Here is a 23,257-nt window from a genome sequence, read left to right as displayed (position 1 = left end):
ATTTGCCCAGGTCTCTGCTGTACAGGGCTCAACTTGCAGCAGCGCATCTGAGGACTTTCCTGATTTGGGGGAGGTTGTTTTGGGAAGGTCAGAATACTCCATGGTGCACTTACTGCATTGAGTGAAAAAGGGAGTTAGAAAAAAGATTGGCCACACTGGCTTCCTTGCACTTCCTCACCCTAGTGTCTGTGCCTTGTTCTTCCCTCTGCCTGGAATTCTCTTTCCCCAAATATGCAAATAGCTTACAACTCACCTCACTGAGATCTTTACTCATATGTTATCATCTTGGTGAGCCTTTCCCTGACTATTCTATTTAAAATTGAAACTTGCTCCCCACCATGGCAATTCTATGCACCTTCACTGTTTATTATTCTCCAAAGCACTTATCATCATCTGACACAGAATATATATTACTTATTAATTTTTATGTGTCTGTCTCTGGACACTAGAAAGTAAGCCCAGGAGAGCAAGGGCTTGTTCTATATTATTTACTGCTGTATCCTCAACATCTAGAATAGTTAATAGCACATATTACATCTAAGGAATATTTGTTAATGGTATTGCCACTGAATTGGAGAAGTTCGTGGCCCACTGTAAAGTGTGTGACAGCCCATAAAGGGCCATGGACCATACTTTGAGAATAACTGCCTGATAAGATACTAGTTTATTAGTATACTGAGAAATATTTTTCTGAGGCCCCTTGGATTTGTACCTTTTCCCTCTTTCCTTTAGATTTTGCAAAATCCTCTGTCACTGAAGGTTATCTGAGCAGTCATGCTCATGTGGAAGTGCCAGCACACGTGTTGGTCTTTTCAGGTGCACAGTCATTTTTATAATTTAATTAGGACTGAATGGGTAAGCATCTGCTGAAAATAAAAGCAGATTAAAAGATTGAGTTGTGACTGAATAGAGTATTCCTAATCACTTAAAAAGATCATACTTTTCCTTTATAATTCAACTTCAGCTTCAACTTAGTTAGTTTAATTTACTTTCTAATTTGTTCTGGTTTTTCCTTTCAGCATATCTTCACATGTCCCAAATGGGGTAGGCTGAAATCAATTTAGCCCTACAGAGCTGGGCTTAGAATAATGACGTTGCTGCAAAAGGCACCAATGGGTTAGCTAAGGATAGTTCATGAAGTGAAACAACTCAGGCGGGAGGGGCAATTTCTACCAATAACTAGCAGGTATGGAGCATTTACTCTATACTAAATACCTTGATAAGTGCATGTGTAGACATGTATTTTGTCAGTTAATCCACACAACAATCCTATGATATTACTGTTATTCTCATGTTACTAATGAGAAACGGAGGCACATGGAGGTCAAATTGTTTACAGTTAAACAGCTGGTGATTACTGAATCTGGCATTCAGTTGTGTCTGCCTGGACTCAAAGCTCGTGCTCTCACCCCTGTCTGCTGGACTGCCTTAGGTAATTTAAACTTTCAAGCAACATAAAGAAGTACAATTCATTGATTGGTTAACTAATTCTCCAGTTGGTGGTTGAAGCTGCCTATATTTACATTTATTGAGTGCTTTGTACTTTTCAAAATGTTTCCATATTCTCTCTTGTCTTTTCATCTCTGTTTCTGACTCTCTGTCTCTTTGTCTCTCTCTCTTTCTCTGCATCTCTCATCTCTCCTCTACTTTTTCCTTTTTTTTTTTTTTTTTACTAGGAGCTACTTGTTTGTTTGCATTTGATGATTGAAAAGAGTGTATAATTGCTCTCTGAGATGGAGCTGGAATGAATGGATACTTTTCAGGTCTGTCTCCTTTCTCTCCATGGTAAATTGGTTGAAGTGAGACAGCATTACTTTATTAATAAAAATTTGGTGATAATTGGGACAGGATCTAGGCTATATTAAAATGAAAAATACCTTTTGATATGCAAATGCTTTCTTTCTTTGGAAAATTAATCACATACATTTGATTTCAGGGGAATATTTAAATGACTTCGGGCAATAGTCTTCAAGGACCTTAAAGCCCTTCACATACTTAGTTATAAAAGGAGAACATTAAACAGCTGAATAGGCCCTCACTGAGCATTTGGTTCGACTACTTCGTTTTGCAGATTTGAAAACTGAAGCACCAAAAGCTGACTTCTACAAGATTACAGTTTAAAAATTGGCTGAGTGAGATTCGAATCCGGATTTCCTGGTTTCTTGTCTAGAGATCATTCCTCCAAATCACATGGATATAAAATACACAAACAATACTTGCAAATCCATATATTGTTCAACAAAATAGCATGACAGCTGGATTGAATTATTGCATCTAATTCTAAAAACTAAGGTAGCATTTCTCTTATGGTTTCCATAATCCAGAACTTCCCCTCATTTGCGTGGTACTTTATCTTTGTTTTGTTTGAGAATGTGGGTATTTAGTTTACTGCCTCTACTCCTCCTCCTGCTGTGGCTATTACTACTATTACCATTACAAGTTATCTTTATTGAGTGCCTACTGTGTGCTAGGCACTGCACTGTGATGAATACTTTATAGGTTTATCAGTCAGGTCAGTCAGGAAAACAGACATTATTCTAAGTATTTTGTGAAGAGAGGAATTTAAAACAGGTGATTGGTTGATTACAAAATTATTGGATGGGCTTGAAGAGTGAAGGTCAGGAAAAGTCACTGACTTTCTGTTGGCTCTAGATTTTTAGAGGATCAAGAGGTTGCTGCTTTTGCCATGTTAGGAAAAGACAGACAACTTGTAGCATGAAGATAGGTAATGCTGAGGTGTGGGCGGGGATGGGGGTGGGAAATATCCAGAGGCCACTGTGAAGCATTATGTCTGCCAGAGGTCACATGATCACCTGCCACTACCAAAGGAAGAGTAATGTACTGTAGCTGTCTCTGTCTTCCAAAACTCACCCGAATTGTAGAAACTAAACTATATCTAGAATCATATTGGCAAAGGAGTCTGAGAAATATAGTTCCTAAGATTCTAGCCTCTGTTATAAAGGGAGAAGCCTAGAAGAGGGTGAAAAGTCTGCTAAATCTCTACATTTAACACATAGCAGAATAGTTGTTGTCTCCTTTCATTCTTTAAGGATTATACATGAGGAAACCTGAGACTTGGAAATTTTAAAGAACTTGTGTAAGTAGCCCCTGGATTACATCATAGGCTGACTGACACGTATTTAGTATAGCAGAGATAACCCCTGAAAGATAAAAAGTAATGAAATAATGTGTTATTTGATATTTTAAAAAGAGGCATTGAGGCAGGAATCCAGGGACTTATATATATAATTTTATATATAATTACATATTTTTATAATTTCAGATATATAAATATATGTATATTGATATTTTCTTTCCTTTTTTTTTTTTTTTGAGCTATAAAACTGGTGAGGATGTGGTAAGAAGAGCATCGAGCTTAAAGTCACACAGTTAATCAGTGGGAGAAGCAGGATGTAAGGTCTCTGGAAGTCTGACTCCAGAGCCTGCTTTTTGCCACAAAACCAACTATGTTGAGTCGCTGAGTGGAGCTCCACTTAGTATGATTATTCTTTAATTAGCATATACTTTAATAACTTCTCTTTTGCTCATCCTGGATCCGAAAGATATATTTTACTTACTGTCACCCTATTTTAGAAGGAAAAGAATAAAGGTTGTTATTATATTTTAGACCTATTGCTTTAAGCTAGAAAGCAAACAGTCAGGTCTTGACCAGCTCTATGAGGAAATAAAGATCCCAAAGTAAATAGTCTTGACTTTTAGGGTGAAGAGGAACCAAGAAAACAGATGAGGATGAGGGAGTGCAGGTTTCTTTGTTGTATAAGCCTGGCAGCCAGCCAGCTCTGAAGAGAGGAAACTGAGAGGGCTGCACGTTATGATGGGAAGAGGTGGCAAGCTCTGAGTGAGGAGGCAGTACCCTGGGGTTTTAATCCCAGCTACCCTTGTCCCTTCTGGGAGTTCACTCAGACTGTAAGTATAATGAACAAATGTGAAACACAGAATTTCGTTTAGGTGGTTGCTGAGATTTCTTTCTGCTCTGAAATTCAGACTTTGCAGTCTGTGAAGCATTATCATAGTATAAAGTTTACTCTTGCTTGCCAGGAACTGCTGACATTTTCCTTACACCTTTGAGATTTTGAAAGTTTAATAAGTTTGAAATTCATGGTCACGTGATGCGATTTTGAGGTAACTTATTTAAGCACAGATTTTTCACGTTTCTCAATATATTTTAGTCAGGCAAATTTGTCATTTTTAAACATTTCTCTATCTGTTGCTTATATGTTTAGTCCCAGGAGTCAGCTCTCAAGTTATTTAAAGGAAAAGATTTTTACAGATAATTGCTAAATTTGCAAGTTTATTGGATGCATATCAGCCTCATACCAAAGAAAACTAATTAGGATCTAAGTTGGAAAAATAGCTATGTCTGCTCAGTATCTGATTATTTTGAAGTTCAAAGCTTCAGAGTACTTTTATTTAAACTGAACTGCTTTTGTGTTTTTCTCCATTTTAGTTTAAAAATTGATAGGCTGGAAAACCTAACTGTTTTAACCAACTCCCATTGAAGTGATTAATTCGAGGTAGAGTTTATTCCCATGCAAATTAAATTAATATAGTAGAAGAAATAGATCACTTTTTTTTGTTGATGACTTTTAATTGGTTCCAGTTTAATAAGCAAACATTACTTTAATGGAGTTTCTGGGTTTATTATGGTAGGAGGCTGTTCACTCCAGTTCCAGCATTAACTTGTCACCTTAGGGCATAGCTGCTTTATATTAGTACAGTTTCTTGTCTTTTAGGAATGGACTAGAAGTTTACTGTTATCAATTGTGTCAATTCTTATCCTGGGTAGACGATGCATGGGGTACTGCCTAGAGAACTATTTGAATCTCTGTATATGCTCAGTGAGTAAGTGGATTGTGATAGAAAAACCTTTGTCTATCCCAAGAGAGGGGAGAGAATGAGAGTGTACTGGGGAAGCAGTGGCTATAAGAAGTAACAGGTAGCAGTCATTCGCTGTCACTGGTATTATACACTGGGAGAAGCATGGCCCTGGAGATAGAGGGAATTCGGCTGTAGAATCCTGAATCACCAGCTGCACGTATTTTGTAGGACAAGGCACCTCATCTCTCTGCATCTCAGCCTTCTCATGTAAGAAATAGAGGTTTGACCCTGGTGATTTTGCCGGCTCTGAGAGTCTATGATCCTCTTTTGTTCAATTGATTTGACAATTGACCACTGTCCATTCAGTCTTTGGCAGTTCATTTCAAGCCCATCTTTTTGAAAGTTTTGGTTAGAAAAATAAGAACAAGCCTTCCTAGGAATCGAGAGAGAGTCATTCAGGGAGACAATCTTATTCTTTAATAATACCAATTCTATCCACTTCAGGTTTGTCCTGCAACTCTTTACTTGAGTCCTTTACTTTTTACAGAAGTCCTACTTCTTGGAATTTGCTAAAAAGTGGCTCTATTCTTGTAATATTCTTACATATTGAGAAAAATGTCCATCTTTCCCATGTATAAGTTTTTAAGGTACTTAACCACGTAATACTTGGAGGTACATATTCATAGGATGCTATTTTTCTTTTTAGAAACTCATAAATGTAAAAATAGTCAATTTGATTTGTACATTCTTTAAATTCTTTTTATTTCTTATGATAGATATTTATATTTAATAAACTTTTACATTTTATAGTAGTTTTAGACTTACACAAAAGTTGTGAAGATAGTACAGAGAGTTCCTATAATACCTCATACTTGGTTTCCCCTATTATTAATATATACATTAGTATGATACATTTAGCCCAACTGATGGACCAGCACTGATACATTGTTACCAACTAAAGTCCAGATTTTACTCAGATTTCTTTAGTTTTTGTCGTCTAATGTCTTTTTTCTGTTCCAGGATCCCATCCAAGATACCACATTACGTTTACATGTCATGTTTCCTTAGGCTCCTCTTGTTTGTGACAGCTTCTTAGACTTCCCTTGTATTTGATGACCTTGATAGTTTGAGGAGTACTGTTCATGCATTTTGCAGAATATTCTCCAGGTCAGATTGAGATTTCTGTATTTTCCCTCTGTTTATTTATTCAATCAGTTATTTAGATTAGTATGGATTTGTGAGTATTTATTTTATACTTTGGGTTATAATCTAATACAATTTTATTATTTGTTGCTCAAATTGTTCCAGCTTTGGCCTTTGGGAGCTCTTGCGGTTGGTTTCTGTACCATTTTGACATACCCTTACCAATTTTGGCTTATTTTTAAAATTACTCTGTACAAGATAATCCATGCTCATCTTGAATAATTACTTCCCAAGTCCTAGAATCAGACATTTCTCCAGGTAGCTCTGGTTTCTTTTATTGAGCATGGTATTAGAAATCAAAATTTGGGCTTTAGGTGTGTTAGCTGCTACTGGCATGTTGTTTCTCTTAGGCCTCACAGCTGACAGAAAAAGGAAGTATATGTAAGTATATAAACCTGTGCATATACACATATCTGTAAGTATTTCTATACATTTCCATCTATATTTATATTAAGCTAAACATGAGTTTATACTGATGTCTCCCATTCTAATCCATTACCACCAGGATCATTCTAGTCTTGTCCCCTTGCTTGTCTGTAATTTCCTCTCAAATAGTGAAAAACCTGCTCCCACCATCCACCATCCATTTACTTCATTGTTCAATTCCAATATACATATATAGTTGTTTAGAACTGTTCATCTAAGCCCCTGTGGAAAAAAACGTTATCAACTAGAGTACTGCTTATGTAAAAAATTTTTTTTGCCTTTTCTTTTGCCGTAGCCTGCATTTTATATTTGAATACTTTTTTAAAAATTGAGGTATTATAATTGACGTATAACATTATATTAGTTGCAGGTATAAAGCATAATGATTTGATACTTGTATATATGGCAGAATGATCACCACAGTAAGTCTAGTTAACGTCCATCACCATCACCATACATAGTTACAATTGTTTTTCTTGTGATCAAGACTTTTAAGATCTACTCTCAGCAACTTTCAAATATGCAACACAGTATTATTAACTATAATCCTCATGCTGTACATTACATCTCCATGACATTTATTTTGACCCCCTTTGCCCATTTACCTATCTCCTACCCCCCACTTCTGGCAAGTATCTATGAACTAGTTTTTGTTTGTTCATTTGTTGTTTTTTAAAACTTCACATATTAAATAAGATCACATGGTATTTGTCTTTCTCTATCTTACTTACTTAACTTAGCGCAATGCCCTTAAGTTCCATCCATGTTGTTGCAAATGGTAGATATCATTTTTTTTCCCCTGGCTGAATAGAATTCCATTGTGTGTGTGTGTGTGTGTATGTGTGTGTGTGTCTGTGTGTAGTATAATATATGTATATACACGTACATATGTGTATATATACATATATGTATATATACATATACATATGTACGTGTATATATATAATAATCATGTCGTCTTTATCCATTCATTCATTGATGGACAGTTAGGTTATTTTCATGTCTTGGCTATTGTAAAAAATGCTGCAGTAGACATGAGGGTGCATATATTTTTTCTGAATTAGTGCTTTTGTTTTCTTCAGTTAAATACCCAGGAGTGGAATTTCTGGATCATACGGTAGTTCTATTTTTAATTTTTTCAAGAACCCCCATACTGTTTTCCATAGTGGCTGCACCAATTTACATTCCCACCAACAGTGCACAAGAGCCCCTTTTTCTCTACATCCTTGCCAACAGTTGCTATTTCTTGTCTTTTTTGATAATGGTCATTTTATCAGGTGTGAGGTAGTATCTCATTGTGGTTTTGTTTCGCACTTCCCTGTTGATTAATGATGTTGAGCAACTTTTCATGTACCTGTTGGCTATTTGTATATCTTCTTTGCAAATATGTCTATTCAAGTCCTCTGCCCATTTTAAAATCAGATTTTTTTTTTTTTGCTATTGAGTTGTATGAGTTCCTTATATATTTTGGATATTAATCCCTTATCAAATATATGGTTTGTGTACATGTGCTCCATTCCATAGGTTACCTTTTCATTTTGTTCATTGTTTCTTTTGCTGTGCAGAAGCTGTTTAATTTGATATAATCCCACTTGGTGATTTTGCTTTTGTTGCTTGTGCTTTCAGTTTCACATCCAAAAATATCATTGCCAAGACCTATGGCAAGGAGCATTTCACTATATTTTCTACCAGGAATTTTACCAGTTCAGACCTTACATTTAAGTCTTTAATGCATTGCATTTTTGTGAATGGTATAATATAGGGGTCCAGTTTCATTCTCTTGAATGTGACTATCCATTTTTTTCAACATCATTTATCAAAGAGACTATTCTTTCCCCATCGAGTATTCTTGCCTCCCTTGTCAAAAATTATATGAGCACATGTGCAAGGGTTTAAATCTGCACCCTTGATTCTATGCCATTGGTCTATGTGTCTATTTTTATGCCAGTATCATACTGTTTTGATTACTATAGCTTTATAATATAGTTTGAAATCAGGAAGTATCGTGCCTCTAGCTTTGTTTTTTCTCAAGATTGCTTTGGCTGTACAGGGTCTTTTGTGGTTACATACAATTTTAGAGTAGTTTTTGCCATATCTATGAAAAATGCTATTGGAAACTTGTTAAGGATTGCACTGAATCTGTAGATTTCTTTGGGTAGTATGGACATTTTAACAACATTAGTTCTGACCTATGAAAACAGGATCTCTCTCTATTTATTTGTGGCTTCTTTAATTTCTTCATGAATGTATTATAGTTTTCAGTGTATAGATCTTTCACTTCCTTGGTTAAATTTATTTCTAAGTATTTTTCATTGTTTTTGATTTTGTTGTAAATGGGATTGTTTTCTTTATCTTTTTTCAGATAGTTGATTGCTAGTATATACAAATGCAATTGATTTTTGTATGTTGATTTTCTATCCTGAAACTTTACTGAATTTGTTTATCAGGTCTAACAGTTTTTTTTGGTAGTTTCTTTAGCATTTTCTGTATATAAGATCATGTTGTTAGCAAACTAAGACAATTTATTTCTTCCTCTCCAATTTGGATGCCTTTTGCCTTTTATTCTTTTTCTTGCTCTGGCTAGGACTTTCTGTTCTATGTTGAATAGGAGTAGTGAGAGTAGGCACCCTTGTCTTGCTCCTGATATTAGAGGAAAAGCTTTCAACCTTTTCCTGTTGAGTATGATGTTAGCTGTGGGCTTATCATATAATGACCTTTATTATGTTGAGGTACATTCCTTCTATACCTGAGAGTTTTTATCATGAAATGATGTTGAATTTTGTCAGATGCTTACTCCGCATCTATTCAGATTGTCATATGATGTTAATCTTTCATTTTGTTAATGTGGTGTATCACATTTATTGATTTTTGTATGTTGAGGCACCCTTTCATCTCAGGGATAAATCCCACTTGATCATGGTGTAAAATTCTTTTATTTATTTTATTTTAATAAATTTATTTATTTATTTATTTTTGGCTGCATTGGGTCTTCGTTGCTGCACGTGGGCTTTTCTCTAGTTGTGGAGAGCAGGGGCTACTCTTTGTTGCAGTGTGTGGGCTTCTCATTGAGGTGGCTTCTCTTGTTGTGCAACATGGGCTCTAGGTGCATGGGCTTCGGTAGTTGTGGCACGTGGGCTCAGTAGTTGTGGCTCGCGGGCTCTAGAGCGCAGGCTCAGTAGTTGTGGTGCATGGGCTTAGTTGCTCTGCGGCATGTGGGATCTTTCCGGGCCAGGGCTCGAACCTGTGTGCCCTGCATTGGCAGGCAGATTCTTAACCAATGTGCCACCATGGAAGTCCTAAAATTCTTTTAATGTGATGTTGAATTTGGTTACCTAGTATTTTTTTGAGAATTTTTGCATCTATATTCATTAGGGATATTGGCCTGTAGTTTTCTTTTCTTGTAGTATCCATATCTGTCTTTGGTATAAAGTAATGCTAGCCTAAGAAACTGAGATTGGAAATGTTGCCTCCTCTTCAGTTTTTTGGAAGAGTTTGAGAAGGATTGGCATTCATTCTTATTTAAATGTTTGGTAGAACTTATCTGGGAAACCATCTGGTCCTGGGATATTCCTTGTTGGGAGGTTTTTGATTACTGCTTCAATCTCTTTACTGGTTACTGATCTGTCAGATTTTCTATTTCTTCATGGTTCAGGGTTAGTAGGTTGTTTGTTACTAAAAATTTAATTAATTTCTTCTAGGTTGTCCAATTTGTTGGCATATAATCATTCATAGTAGTCTCTTATGATCCTTTGTGTTTTATCAGTTGTACTGTTACCTTTTTCATTTATAATTTTATTTGTTTGAGTACTCATATTTTTCTTGGTGAGACTAGCTAAAGGTTTGTCAAATTTGTTTATCTTTTCAAAGAATCAGCTCTTAGTTTCATTGATCATTTCTGTGTTTTTCAGTCTCTATTTCATTTATTTTTGTTCTGATCTTTTTTTATGTCCTCCCTTCTTCTACCTTTGAGCTTAGTTTATTCTTCTTTATCTAGTTTCTTAAGGTATAAAGTTAGGTTGTTTGAGATCTTTCTTTTTTCTTAATGTAGGCATTTATTGCTATAAACGTCCCTCTTAGCACTGCTTTTGCTGCATCCCCTAAGTTTTAGTCTATTTTTTCATTTTTGTCCATTTCAAGGTATTTTTTTATTTCCCTTTTGATTTCTTGTGACCCATTGGTTGTTCAGTGGCATCTTGTTTAATTTCCACATTTTAATAAATTTTCCCATTTTTCCCCTGTTATTGATTTCTAGTTTCATTCCATTGTGGTCAGAAAATATATTTGGTATAATTTTAATCTTTTTAAATTTTTTGATATTTGTTTTGTTACCTAACATGTGACCTATCCTGGATAATATGCCATGTGTATTTGAGAAAACTGTATTCTGCTGCTGTTGGATGGAATGTCTGTATATATTTGTCGGGCCTGTTTTGTCTAAAGTATAGTTCAAATTTAATATTTCCTTATTGATTTTCTGTCTGGATTAATCTATCCATTTTTGAAGTGGGATATTGAAGTAACCTACTATTATTATTATATTATTGTCTATTACTCCTTCAGATCTGTTAATATTTGCTTAATATATTTAAATGCTCTGATGTTGGATGCATATATACTTATAATTGTTATATTATCTTAATGAATTGACCCCTTATCATTATATAATGACCTTCATTGTCTCTTGTTACCATTTTTTACTTGAAGTCTATTAATTTTGTCTGCTATAAGTATAGCTACGCCTACTCTCTTTTGGTATCCATTTGTGTGGCATAACATTTTCCATCCCTTCACTTTGAGCTTATGTGTGTCCTTGAAGCTGAAGTAAGTCTCTTGTGGGCAGCATATGGTTGGGTCTTATTTTGTCTCCATTCAGCCACTGTGCCTTCTGATTGAAGTATTTAATCCATTTACATTTAAAGTAATTATTGATAGGTAAGTACTTACTGTTGCCATCTCATTAATTGTTTTCTTGCTGTTTTGTAATTCCTTTATTCCTCTCTTGCTATCTTCCTTTGTAAATTAATTATTTTCCATGGCAGTATATTTTGATTTCTTTCTCTATCTTGCATGTATTTACTAGAGGTTTTTGCTTTGTGGTTACCCTGAGGCTTACCTCAAATATCTTATAGTTATAATAGTCTGTTTTAAGCTGATAACAGCTAAACTTCAATTGCATATGAAAACTCTACTGTTTCATTTCCCCCTCCACATTTTATATTTTTGATGTTACACTTTACATCCTTTTATATTGTGTATCCATTAATAAGTTCTTGTAACTGTAGCTATTTTTATTACTTTTGTTCTTAAACCTTTATATTAGCTTTAAGTGGTTAATATACCACCATATTACAGTATTAGCATATTCTGAATTTAACTATATATTGCCTTCACTAGTGTGTTATTTATTTTCATAAGTTTTCATGTTACTAGTTGGTATCCTTTCATTTCATCCTCAAGAATTGCTTTCAGTGTTTCTTGTAAGATAGGTCTTAGGAAATTCTTTATCTCATCTTCATTTCTGAAGGATAACTTCGCTGGGTATTCTTGGGATGGCAGTTTTTTTTTCTCTCACCACTTTGAATATATCTTCCCATTCTTTCTTGGTCTGTAATGTCTCTGCTGAGAAATCTGCTAATAACGTTATGGAGGTTTCCTTGTATGAAAAAAATTTGATTTTTCTTACTGCTTTTTAAACTCTCTTTTTGACTTTGATTTTAGGCAGTTTTCTTATACTGTGTCTTGGAGAAGATTATTTTGAATTGAAGTTTTAGCATGACCTATATGCTCCATGAACTTGAATATACAAATCTCTCCCCAGGTTTGGGAAGTTTTCAGCCGTTATTTCTTTCTTATTCTTTTCTTTCTTCTCATTTCCCCCTCCCTACCTGAGATAAAAATGCAATAGTATTTTGGTAAGTCTGTAACTTTTTATATTTGAAATGTACCTCATAGGATGTCACTTCCTGTATCACATTATGATTTTTTTTGTTTACATATCTTTATTATTTCCTGCTGGGCTATAAGCTGTTTCTGAGCTGGAAATAAATTGTCATCTCTCTAGTGCCTGATGTGATGTTTGTGTTATACGTAGTGCTAATTAAATGTTTGAATCAATGAACCTTTGAGTTTTATGCGAGCAGAGCAATGCTGTCATAGTGAACCAGGCTTACGGAGTTGGGTTGCCTTCAAACAGAAAGTTAAACTGCCTTTTGGGTGTTTACATTGAACATTTAACCTGATACATAGTGGTGTGATGTCCAAGGGTAGGGTCTCTGGAATCAGAATGTCTAGCAATGAATCTTGGCTCTACCACTTACAAGTTGTGACCTTGGGAAGGTTATTTAACTTCTTTATCCCTCAGTTTCCTTATCTGTAAAATGTGGATAATAATAAAATCAAGCTCATAGCGTTCCTGTGGGTTGAATGAGAACATACTTGTAAAAGGACATGGACTATACATATACTGCTTTAAAAAGGTCGGCATTATTACCATTGAATAATTTTAATATGATTTTATTCTTAATTGGCTTATTTAAAGTATTCCTTCCCCTTTTCCTTTCCTTCTACTAGAATATTTTTAACCTTAGTTCTCAGCCTTAATTTCTATAGATTTGATTATTTTTCTCCTAATATTTGTGTGTGTATGTCTTTTTCCTCAGCAGTGAGCAGAATCATTGTTTCTCAGAGAGCACACTCTTAGCTTGGATCCTGGCATGAGAAGTAATTATTTTGGCATTATCTTCAATTGCCCTGAATTTGCCATCTGTTGGCAACATCATTGAAATGATCCAAGTCTTCTGTAATCTGGCAGTATTTAATTAATTATTTTTTATTTTTTTATTTTTTTGCTTTAATGACAGCTTAAGTTCTGTCTCTCAAATGGGGAATTTGGCTAAAATTAGAAGTAAGCCTGAGTATTTGGCGTTTATATAGAACATCTATAGTTTGCAATTTGGAAAGACAGCTATTTTACATTTTAAGATCCTATTAAATATGAGAGGAAAGAATAACTTAAAAAGAAAAGAATGGCAGAATGTTGTTTTAATTTTGGTTTATGCTATTATTTGTATTAACTCAGAACTATCCAAAGAATGGCCCATCTTTGTAATTTCTACATTGGGTACGGCAGTGATCTTTGAACACTGAGACATTTTAAAGATAATCTGTGCCTTAGAAACTTTATCATGCAGACCATCTAGTTTCCGATTCTAAGCCAATTTCCCCATAGGTCTTCCAATTGCTTGATGTTCTTTTACAACTGTCATTCTCAAGAGCTATTCAACAGGCTGAGTTTGCATCCCCAGAATCACTGTTCCTTGGGGTCTTCCATGTCACATGAGGAATGTCTTTACCACTGCCACATCTGGCTTTCTTTTGCACATTTGTATTTATCTTTCATGTGGATCTATTCCAAAGCCTCCCGTAAATCTTAGTAGAGTGCCTCTTAGCCTCTGAATTCTCTTTACGTCATGGAAGCATATCTTGAAAGGATTCCAGGAGGGCAGTTATAATGAATGATCCTCTCATTTTTCTCATTCTTTCTTTCAGACCTGCCAGAGAAACTGCTTATTTCACAGAAGGATGGTGCTGGCTGAAAGATGCTTTCTTGAAATGGAAGGATTACTGCCTTACACAGGTTCCCCTGAAGATGTATTTTATTTGCATTTTAATTCTTAGAGCTAAAAGGCATGAGCATGAACTATTGAGGATATTAACTCTGAAACCTCATCTGCATTGTTTCTGTTTGCATTCTGTATAGTGTGTTACATAGGAATATATCAACAAAAATATATACTCCTGGCTATAAATTAGGTTTGACTATTCATTTGATAAAAGCTACACCTATCCTTTTGATAATAAATAAATTAATACATAATAGATTGATAATGTCTAGTGTTGGTGAAAGTATGGGGAAGCAATTACAGTCATTCTTACATATTGCAGAATAGTGGTGATTGCTGCAACATTTTGGGAAGGTATTCTGGCAGCATGTAGCAATATTTTAAAATCCTTTTTTTCTTTTATGAATTCATTTAATGAAAACCTATTGAGCACAGACTATGGAGCAGCAACCATTCTAGTTACTAGGGATATGGTAGTGGCAAAATAAAGTCCTTAACCTCATGGATCATGCTTTTATTTGGAGTGGGAATGGAGACAGAAAATAAACAAACAACTAAATACAAAGTATGTCAGATGCAGACTAATGCTCTGAACAAAATAAAGTAGCGTAAGGGGGAATAAGAATACCCGCTTCTTTTGGGGAGGTGTGTCACTTATTTTATATAAAGTGGTCATGAAAGACCCCACTGAGAAACTGACAGTTGAGTAGAAATTTGAAGGAAGTGAGAGAAATAAGGACATCTGGAGACCTGAGCAACAGAGTTCCTAGTAGGGGCAACAGTGAATATAAGAAATTCTAAGGTGGAGGCTTCTTATTGGATCAGTGGACTAGTGCTGAGGCCAGTGTGTCTTTCGTAAACATTGATAATGGCATTTTATTATTCAAATTTCTGAAATGTTTATGTTTTCAAATCTATCAGCCTCTTTCTTTCCAGTTTTGAACTTTGAAAGTATGTTTAGAATGACCTTCCATGTGCTCACAATTATGAAAAAAAATACAGTTGGCCCCCTGTATCTGCAGGTTCTGTATCTGTGGATTCAACCAACTGTGGATTAAAAATATATTTTTAAAAAATTCCAGAAATTTCCAAAAGTGAAACTTGAGTTTGCACCATGCCTGCAGCTATTTACATAGCATTTACATTTTATTTACAACTATTTACATAGCATTTACATTGCAATAGGTATTATAAGTAATTTAGAGATGATTTAAAGTATATGGGAGATGTGCGTAGGTTATGTATGAAAATGCTATGCCATTTTATATGCGGGATTTGAGCACCGTCCAATTTTGGTATCTGCGGGGGATCCTGGAACCAATCCCCCATGGATACTGAAGGATGACTGTAGTTTTTTCTTTTAAACTCTACTGATAAGTGTGTTCACACTTAGAACTTTTTGAAACTAGATGTTAACTATGAAAATGATCATGCAGTGATTGTACATCACTACAGTATGTATCCTAAAATCATCTATGTTTATGTTGACAGATTCTTTGCTTGATTGACCAAACTTTAGTTAGGCTCCTGAACCTTCTCCTGGACTCACCTGTATACTTCCTTGTAAAATCCAGTTTTAGCAAGAACCCTGCCAAGTCAGTTTAGCAAGAGTCCCCCATCCTCAATATCTGATCACCCTCTATATCTGATCAGGTTCTTCATCCTTCATCATCCCCCAGATGATGCCTGATTACCCTGGCCTATCTTCAGCAAAGAACCCTGTTAGGTCAGTTTAGGTGAAATTCTCCTTATCCCTGATGTTCCCCTTAGTAATTTTACATCTACTACCCTCCCTCCCCTTCCACTCCTTGGCTGTATATTCCCACTTGCCCTGTATTTGCAATTAATCTAGGTTTGGTACTGAGTCACTTTTACCTTATTGCAATAGTCCTGAGTAAAAGTTGTTTTTGCTTTTTTAACTACTGCCCAGCTCTGGTTTTTATTCAAGAATGTTTAGTCTGCAGTGGAGCATCTGAGTCACTCTAGAGTTTTGTAGGTTTCTTAATATTAGGAAGATCATTAGTTATTATAAACTTAGAAATCTTTGTGCGAGTAGGTGACTATGTTTTTCTTTTTGTATTAGTATGAATAAGCAGTTAATATGGTTATAATAGCATATAACTCAATGTCTTTTTCTGAGAAAATACTAATCATGAATTACTATGATGGATCAGTGTTGGATGATATTATTTTCTGTGGTTACCTTAAATATATAGTTAAAAATGCCATCAATTATAATGCAAAAGATCAAATTTGACTATACTCTACCCAGTGATGAATGACAAATATGCTGAAAACTTAAGTTAACCCAGAATTATTTACTTTCCTCAAGATTCCAGTTATTAAAACTTGCAAATACAACACTAGATTAAACTTTCATTTTTTGTTTCTGGCTTGGTCTAGGTACATATGGAGTCCTCCTTTTGGAATGTAAGTCTTATGTATGACTTGCTTTGAGGAAGAGATGCTCGTTAATATTAAAATTTGTATATGAACAGTTAACTGTTATACTATTGATGGGTTATATATCTTTTATTGTTACTAATTATATTGCCCTTAGAACCTTTGAAAAATCGGTTGATAACTTCCATTTCTAACAGGAATCATGTTATTCATAGGGTCTCAGCTAAAGGGACATTAATATATATATTAGAGGTGCATTCAATGTTGGAATTGTGTGACCTCTGATACCATAATCATTAAAACCCAGTACTTCTGCATATACTGCCTTAAACGGGATTCTGGGATCCTTCTATGTATACCGGTCTAATTTCCTCAAGGACATTAGAAGTTCCTTGAGGGGATTACACATGGGAAAATAGCACAACAAGTTTTTAAGTGAAGTAGGGAGGTAAACCTTACAATTTTGACCCATAATTTCAGAGTAAGATATGATCATTATCAGCTAGCAGTCATGTTTTTCCATTTCTGGTCAAATTAGCTGTCCACTGTTTCTCTAACATTTGCAGAAAATTGGTTCAGTAGTCTGTACATGAATTATTCCCCTGTCTGGTATGAATAAACATGCAATGGAAAATATTAATTAAAGCAAGTCTGGTTATTCAAACAGTGCATTATTTAGGAAAGATCTTTAATATTTAATGCCCATTTTCTTTCTTGTATGTCAACAATCTCCATGATTTTTTGTTATTTAAATTAATAACTGATTAATCAAAAGCACAAATATAGGAATCTTAAGATCTAGTATCCTCATTCATAAAAACACTTTAGTAGTGGTCCCTAAAAGATATCAAATACTTACTGTTTTAAAAAACCTGGTGGTAACATTCTCTGTGTTGCCTAAGGGTAGCAATTCTTCAACTGAATGTTTTACTATGACATTTTTTATTTCTTGTTGTGGTGTACATTAAGGTTAATATAACTTGTGTTCTTAAAGCGATTCCTTCAAAAAGAAATGTCGTGAGCTAGAAGTTCATCTTCAAACCCAGTGGCCAAGGGCAGCTCTTTAAAGTGATTTTAATGAATTATCAATTTCATTCTGATACACTACAGTGCCTATAAATACCTACATATTTTCTGGGAATGCATGCATGAAACTATACACACGTTGTCCTTTGTTAGAATGCAAAGCATTGATGTCTGTCTTTAAAAACTATTTTCAGTTTCATTTGGAGATGGCCAAGTTTTAATTAAATAAAAATGTTAGGAATAATGAATAAAGATGGAAAAATGGGATAAAAATTCATCAACCTGGCAGACCTTGCTGATTTGGCATTAAAGAAGTTGTATTTAAGATCTAATTTTAACAACATTCTTCAATAGTGTGACACAGTAAAGGAATATTCTTCACGGGCTACTTTACTTCTAATTTGCTAAATAATGCATTTCTAATTGCTAAAATAATAGTCAGTGAAGGGAATTCCCTGGTGGCGCAGTGGTTAAGAATCCGCCTGCCAATGCAGGGGACACGGGTTCGAGCCCTGGTCCGGGAAGATCCCACATGCTGCAGAGCAACTAAGCCCGTGCACCACAACTACTGAGCCCGAGCTCTAAAGCCCGCGAGCCACAACTACTGAAGCCCATGTGCCACAACTACTGAAGCCCATGTGCCGCAACTACTGAAGCCTGCGTACCCAGAACCCATGCCCCGCAACAAGAGAAGCTCCTGCAATGAGAAGCCCTCACACCGCAACGAAGAGTAGCCCCCGCTCACTGCAACTAGAGAAAGCCCGCGCGCAGCAATGAAGACCCAACAGAGCCAAAAAAAAAAAAAGGTCATTAAATTGTTAAATTGCATTGTATTACTGAAGTACAACATATATTTAAAATATAGCTTTTTAACTGAATACTTAACATTTTTGACTCACAGTAATTGTGGTGGTTTTAAAATGTGTCCCCCAAACCTTTGACACGCCTGTCTATAAAAGGTGGAGCCTAATTTCCCTCCTCTTGACTATGGGCTGTACTTAGTGACTTTCCTCTAATGAATCAAATGTGGTGGAAGTCATGGTGTGTCACTTTCAAGGGTGGTTGTAAAAGATACTGAAGCTTCTGTCTTTCTTTTGAATCACTTGCTTTGGTGGAAGTTGGCTGACTTGTGAGGACACTCAAGCAGCCCTAAGGAGAGATCCTTGTAATGAGGAACTGAGTCCTTCTGCCAAGAAACGGTACTGACTTGCCAGCTGCTTGAATGAACCACTCTGGGAGGAAATCCTCCAGCCCTATTCAGACCTTCAGAAAACTGAGCCGTGGCCAACATCATGGCTGCAACCTCCTGTGACACTCCAAGCCAGGATCACTGGGCTAAGTAGTTCTTACATTTCAATCCATAGAAACTGGGAGATGATGCATATTTTTTGCTCTTTTAAGCCACTAAGTTTTAAGGTAGTTTGTTAGGCTTAACCCTTTAATACTTTGAAATCAGCCTGATAGAGTTTTTGGTTTAACTAGATGTTCATAAAGCTGTATTTCAGGATGCTTTTTTTCCAGTAGTTGTAAATTATGCTCTGGACATTTTTTAGTAGTGACTTTAAAAACCTTTTGAGTCTCTGTACAATAGGTAATTAAAGGCAAGCAAAAGTAGATACTTTAAGATTTAAAAAAAAAAAACAAAAACCTTTTGGTCATATTTATTCTTGAAACAATGATTTTTAAAAGTCTTAGATGTTAACCTAGATGTAAACTAGATGTTAACCAGGCTTTTACTGACCTGTAAGATTTTGATAAGATTACTTGAAACTTCATTTCATATATAACAGTATGACCACCTCTCCAGGATTTGCATGGTTCCCAAAGGGCTTACTTTCTTAAAATCACTGCTGCCTTTCAAATTCTCCATTAATTAATTCATTCATTCATGCATTCATTCCTTCAACCAACAAATATTTATTAAGCACCTACTACATGCCAGATACTATTTAAGGTCCTTGAGATGCGTGATGAATAAAGTCATCATCTTCTGATGAATAAGGTCAGTTTGGGGATGGTCTGTCCATTCTGCCTCTGTCTCTGTTTCACACCACATGAACCAAGAAGCAGAGTATTTAGCCTTTCCCCCCACTTTTCACCAAACCATTTATTTAAGGAATTTGTGTCCAGGTTTTCCTGAATTTTTGAGTAGGTGGAGACTTTTACCCTGAAGAAACACATATAACTTAAAATTCACGGTAAGACATGCCTGTTTTTAGAAGTCCTGTAGCTATTTCCAGAAGTTGAGCTCCAGGCTCCCTAGTTGTGTTTCCTCATCCTCTTTGTGCCTCCTTCTCTCTTCTTTGTTTTCACACCTTCCCCACTTTTGATTCTCTGTGTATACAATAGGTAATTAAAGGCAAGCAAAAGAGGATACTTTATCTCTTTTTTTCCAGTGTGGAGAATTTTAAATATTTCTTCTGTTGTACTTGCTTTTGCCAACCTATCACCACTTTCACTCTTCCCTAACTCACTTTTGTATCATTGCATTTCCTACACAAAGTTGGTTCCCTCCACAAAAAGAAATCTGGTGCTATCTGTTAAATAATTTTCACACTGCTCCAAGTATTTTTTCCCTGAAGTGAAACATTGATGAATAACATCCAACAAACTGGTCGAACTAGTGGTAAAAGTAGTTCAAAGATTATTTGCTGTGCAGCCACATATATACTTTGTAAATCTTTATTTACCAGTGAATTAGGGACACAATGATAATCACGTAGTCCAAGAAGGCTATTATTTCCAGAGAAATAAAAAAATTTTTTTTTCAATCTTTAATTTTTAATTTAAACCCCAAATTGGCTTTTTTCAACCTGTGTTCTGTTGTTTGACACAGCAGTTCCATCCAGACCATAGTTAATCTTAACATTAGAATCATTATTCCATTAAAAGTCTAGGCTATAAATCATACTTTTTATGTGAGAAAAATACCAGGAAGAATAGTGAGATTGAGAAATGTATGTTTTGGGAAAAATCATTATGAAATCTTTGCTCATTTTTCTTCTTGCTTTGGATATGCACAGATTCTTTACCTTTTAGAGGGTTCAATTATGGAATATCTTTGAAAGCTATAAAAACACAATGTTTTAACTTTCAAGTTAGGAGTATAGAACACAGGTTTATCATACTACCGTTGTTATCCCTAAACAAAGAAAAAACTTGTAAAGGTGTAGATTTTATAATGGATTTGGTTTCCCTATCAAGTGAAGCATATATATGTATATATTTGTATATGTTTGTGTATCTATCTATCTATCTATCTATATAGTATTGCATTGCATGGTATGGTATGATATGGCATGGTATGGTATGGTATGGTATGGTATTGCATTGTATTAGTATTGCATTGCTTACCACTTCTGGCAATATTCTGCTATTGATGTTGGCAGAGACAAAATCCGAGAACAATATAAATTTTTTTTTTTAAATCTGAAAACCTTGAAAAAGATTTGCCTTTGACAAAATACAAGGTCTAGTAATTAAGCTATTTCTTTCCCTTCCCTTCTCTTCCCTTCCCATCCCCTTTCTCTGTTTCTTCTTCTCCTTTCTCTTTTCATATATTATAGGCTGGAGAACTTGAAAATATATCAAGCCAGATGAATAGCTATGTGGGACCATAGCATGTGTCCAGGCAGATGTAGAGACTATTATCTATTTCCTCCCTCAAACAGGGATCCATCAGTTGTCTCCTCTTAGAAGTACTTAGAGAATGTAAGTCTGGTTTAAAAATTGCTTTATGTTTTATCAATCTAAATTTTCTCTATAAGGATTGAGGTTTGTTTTGTATCTTTTTTCTAAGCTGCTCAAAGAAAACATAAATATGAGTAGAGAAATATGGATTCCAGTTACAATTAACTTTTAAGTTTGATGTTAAGCATGACATTTATGCTATTCAGGAAACATGTTTATTTATCTATCAAATATATATGTTGCATTAGCTGATCTCTAAGATTTCTTCTAGTTTTTAAGCTGTAAGAGTTTGTGATACTAAGTATCCTTTTGTTTTGTGTTAAAGTGTGACATTATTTAATGTAAAATTATCACTGAGCATAACTGGTGCAGTCCATGGCTATCTCAACACCCCCTGGTAATAAAACTTACCCTTCAATTCTCCAAACAAACAAAATTTCAAAACCAGTTTAGTGGACATTTGTTGATATCTTCTGTGATAACCCTCTCCTCAATCCCTTTTTAAAACAGTTGCCGATTTCTCTCGTGGGCATCTAGTGGTGAAGCCAAAAACCTAGGTAGACTAAGCCAGTCAGATCAGTTCATTTCATTGATTGTATGCTTTGGTTCTGGGGTTGCCATCCCATTCTCATGTCGCCTTAGTTCTAATAGAAGTGAAATTCAGGGTTTTGCTGAGAATTCAGGAGTAAAGATGTTCTCTTTTCCTGCTACATGTGGATAAGGAAGCATGTATCCCATGTATTAGCAGCCATCTTGAGATCACAAAATAGGCTGGTTTTAGGAATATGTAAACATCTTGGCATGCAGAGTGAGATATGGGACACACACACACACATACATACACACATTCACATGCACACACAACTTTTGTGATACAGTTGAGCCTAAACTTTTTAGGTATTTCTTTTATTGGTGACCAAAGCCAATGTTTAGCTTTCTAAGTGTGCTAGCTAAAGTAAGTTCAGAGGATTAATCACAGTTATATGGGGGGAAAGCAACTACAGGATGGAACAAAATTAGGAGAGGTGCTTAAATCACTGTGAAGGATCCTCAGCTGGTTAAATGAATGGTGCTATAATGTGAAAAGGATGAGCTTTGGAGGAAGGTAAACTTTAGTTTAAATCCTGACTCATTTACTTAGCATAAACATTAGATAACATTTATTGACCATTTACTGTGTACTGAGTGCTTTTTTGATCTCATGTAATCCTTTCAATGATTCTTTTACAGGTACTATTTTTTTTTTTTTAACTTCTGGGTTTATTTATTTATTTATGGCTGTGTTGGGTCTTCGTTTCTGTGCGAGGGCTTTCTCTAGTTGCGGCGAGCGGGGGCCACTCTTCATCGCGATGCGCGGGCCTCTCACTATCGTGGCCTCTCTTGTTGCGGAGCACAGGCTCCAGACGTGCAGGCTCAGTAGTTGTGGATCACGGGCCCAGTTGCTCCGCGGCATGTGGGGTCTTCCCAGACCAGGGCTCGATCCCGTGTGCCCTACATTGGCAGGCAGATTCTCAACCACTGCGCCACCAGCGAAGCCCTTACAGGTACTATTTTTAATCTCCATTTTACAAATGAGAAAACTGAGGATTAGAGAAGCTAAGGACATAGTTGTTATGTGGCATAGTTAGGTTTGAAACCCAGGTGTGCACTATCGAGAATCTTCTTTTTTTTACTTATCCACAGGTGTATTTTATTTGGCCTATGTATTATATTTTTAAATTGTTTGAGCCAGCATTTAAAAATTGGAGGACTTCATGTAAAAATCCAGACTTGCATCTTCCCTTGAAAAATGTGTCTATATCCTAGGGGAACTATCAACTAGAGAGTTACTCTGTCTCCTCCATTTAGTCAAGACATGACCTCTACAGTTTGCCATAGTTTCTGTCCTTCTATATTGTTGTCCTGACTGCAAAGCTGGGACAATAAGCAGTGACCATTTCTTTCCCATTGTTGCCTTTCTTATAATAGAGAAAATGTACCTTCAAAAATGAAGGATGGGGACTTCCCTGGTGGCGCAGTGGTTGAGAATCTGCCTGCCAATGCAGGAG

General features: G+C 35.6%; 1 long non-coding RNA gene across 1 annotated transcript in view; it reads left to right on the top strand.

Moving 5' to 3' along the window:
* LOC309622727 overlaps positions 1-23,257 on the top strand; it is a 428,773-nt gene that overhangs the window by 352,599 nt on the left and 52,917 nt on the right. Inside the window, exons 10-11 of the long non-coding RNA XR_014241076.1 lie at positions 14,017-14,104; positions 21,086-21,230. This is a non-coding gene — a long non-coding RNA (uncharacterized lncRNA). The remainder of the gene's footprint in view (positions 1-14,016; positions 14,105-21,085; positions 21,231-23,257) is intronic.

Source organism: Balaenoptera borealis (genome assembly GCF_965194805.1).
Source record: "Balaenoptera borealis genome assembly, chromosome: 2".
Taxonomy (NCBI): domain Eukaryota; kingdom Metazoa; phylum Chordata; class Mammalia; order Artiodactyla; family Balaenopteridae; genus Balaenoptera; species Balaenoptera borealis.
The sequence above is the reverse complement of the archived record's forward strand: the minus strand, read 5'-3'. Positions and strand labels throughout refer to the sequence as shown.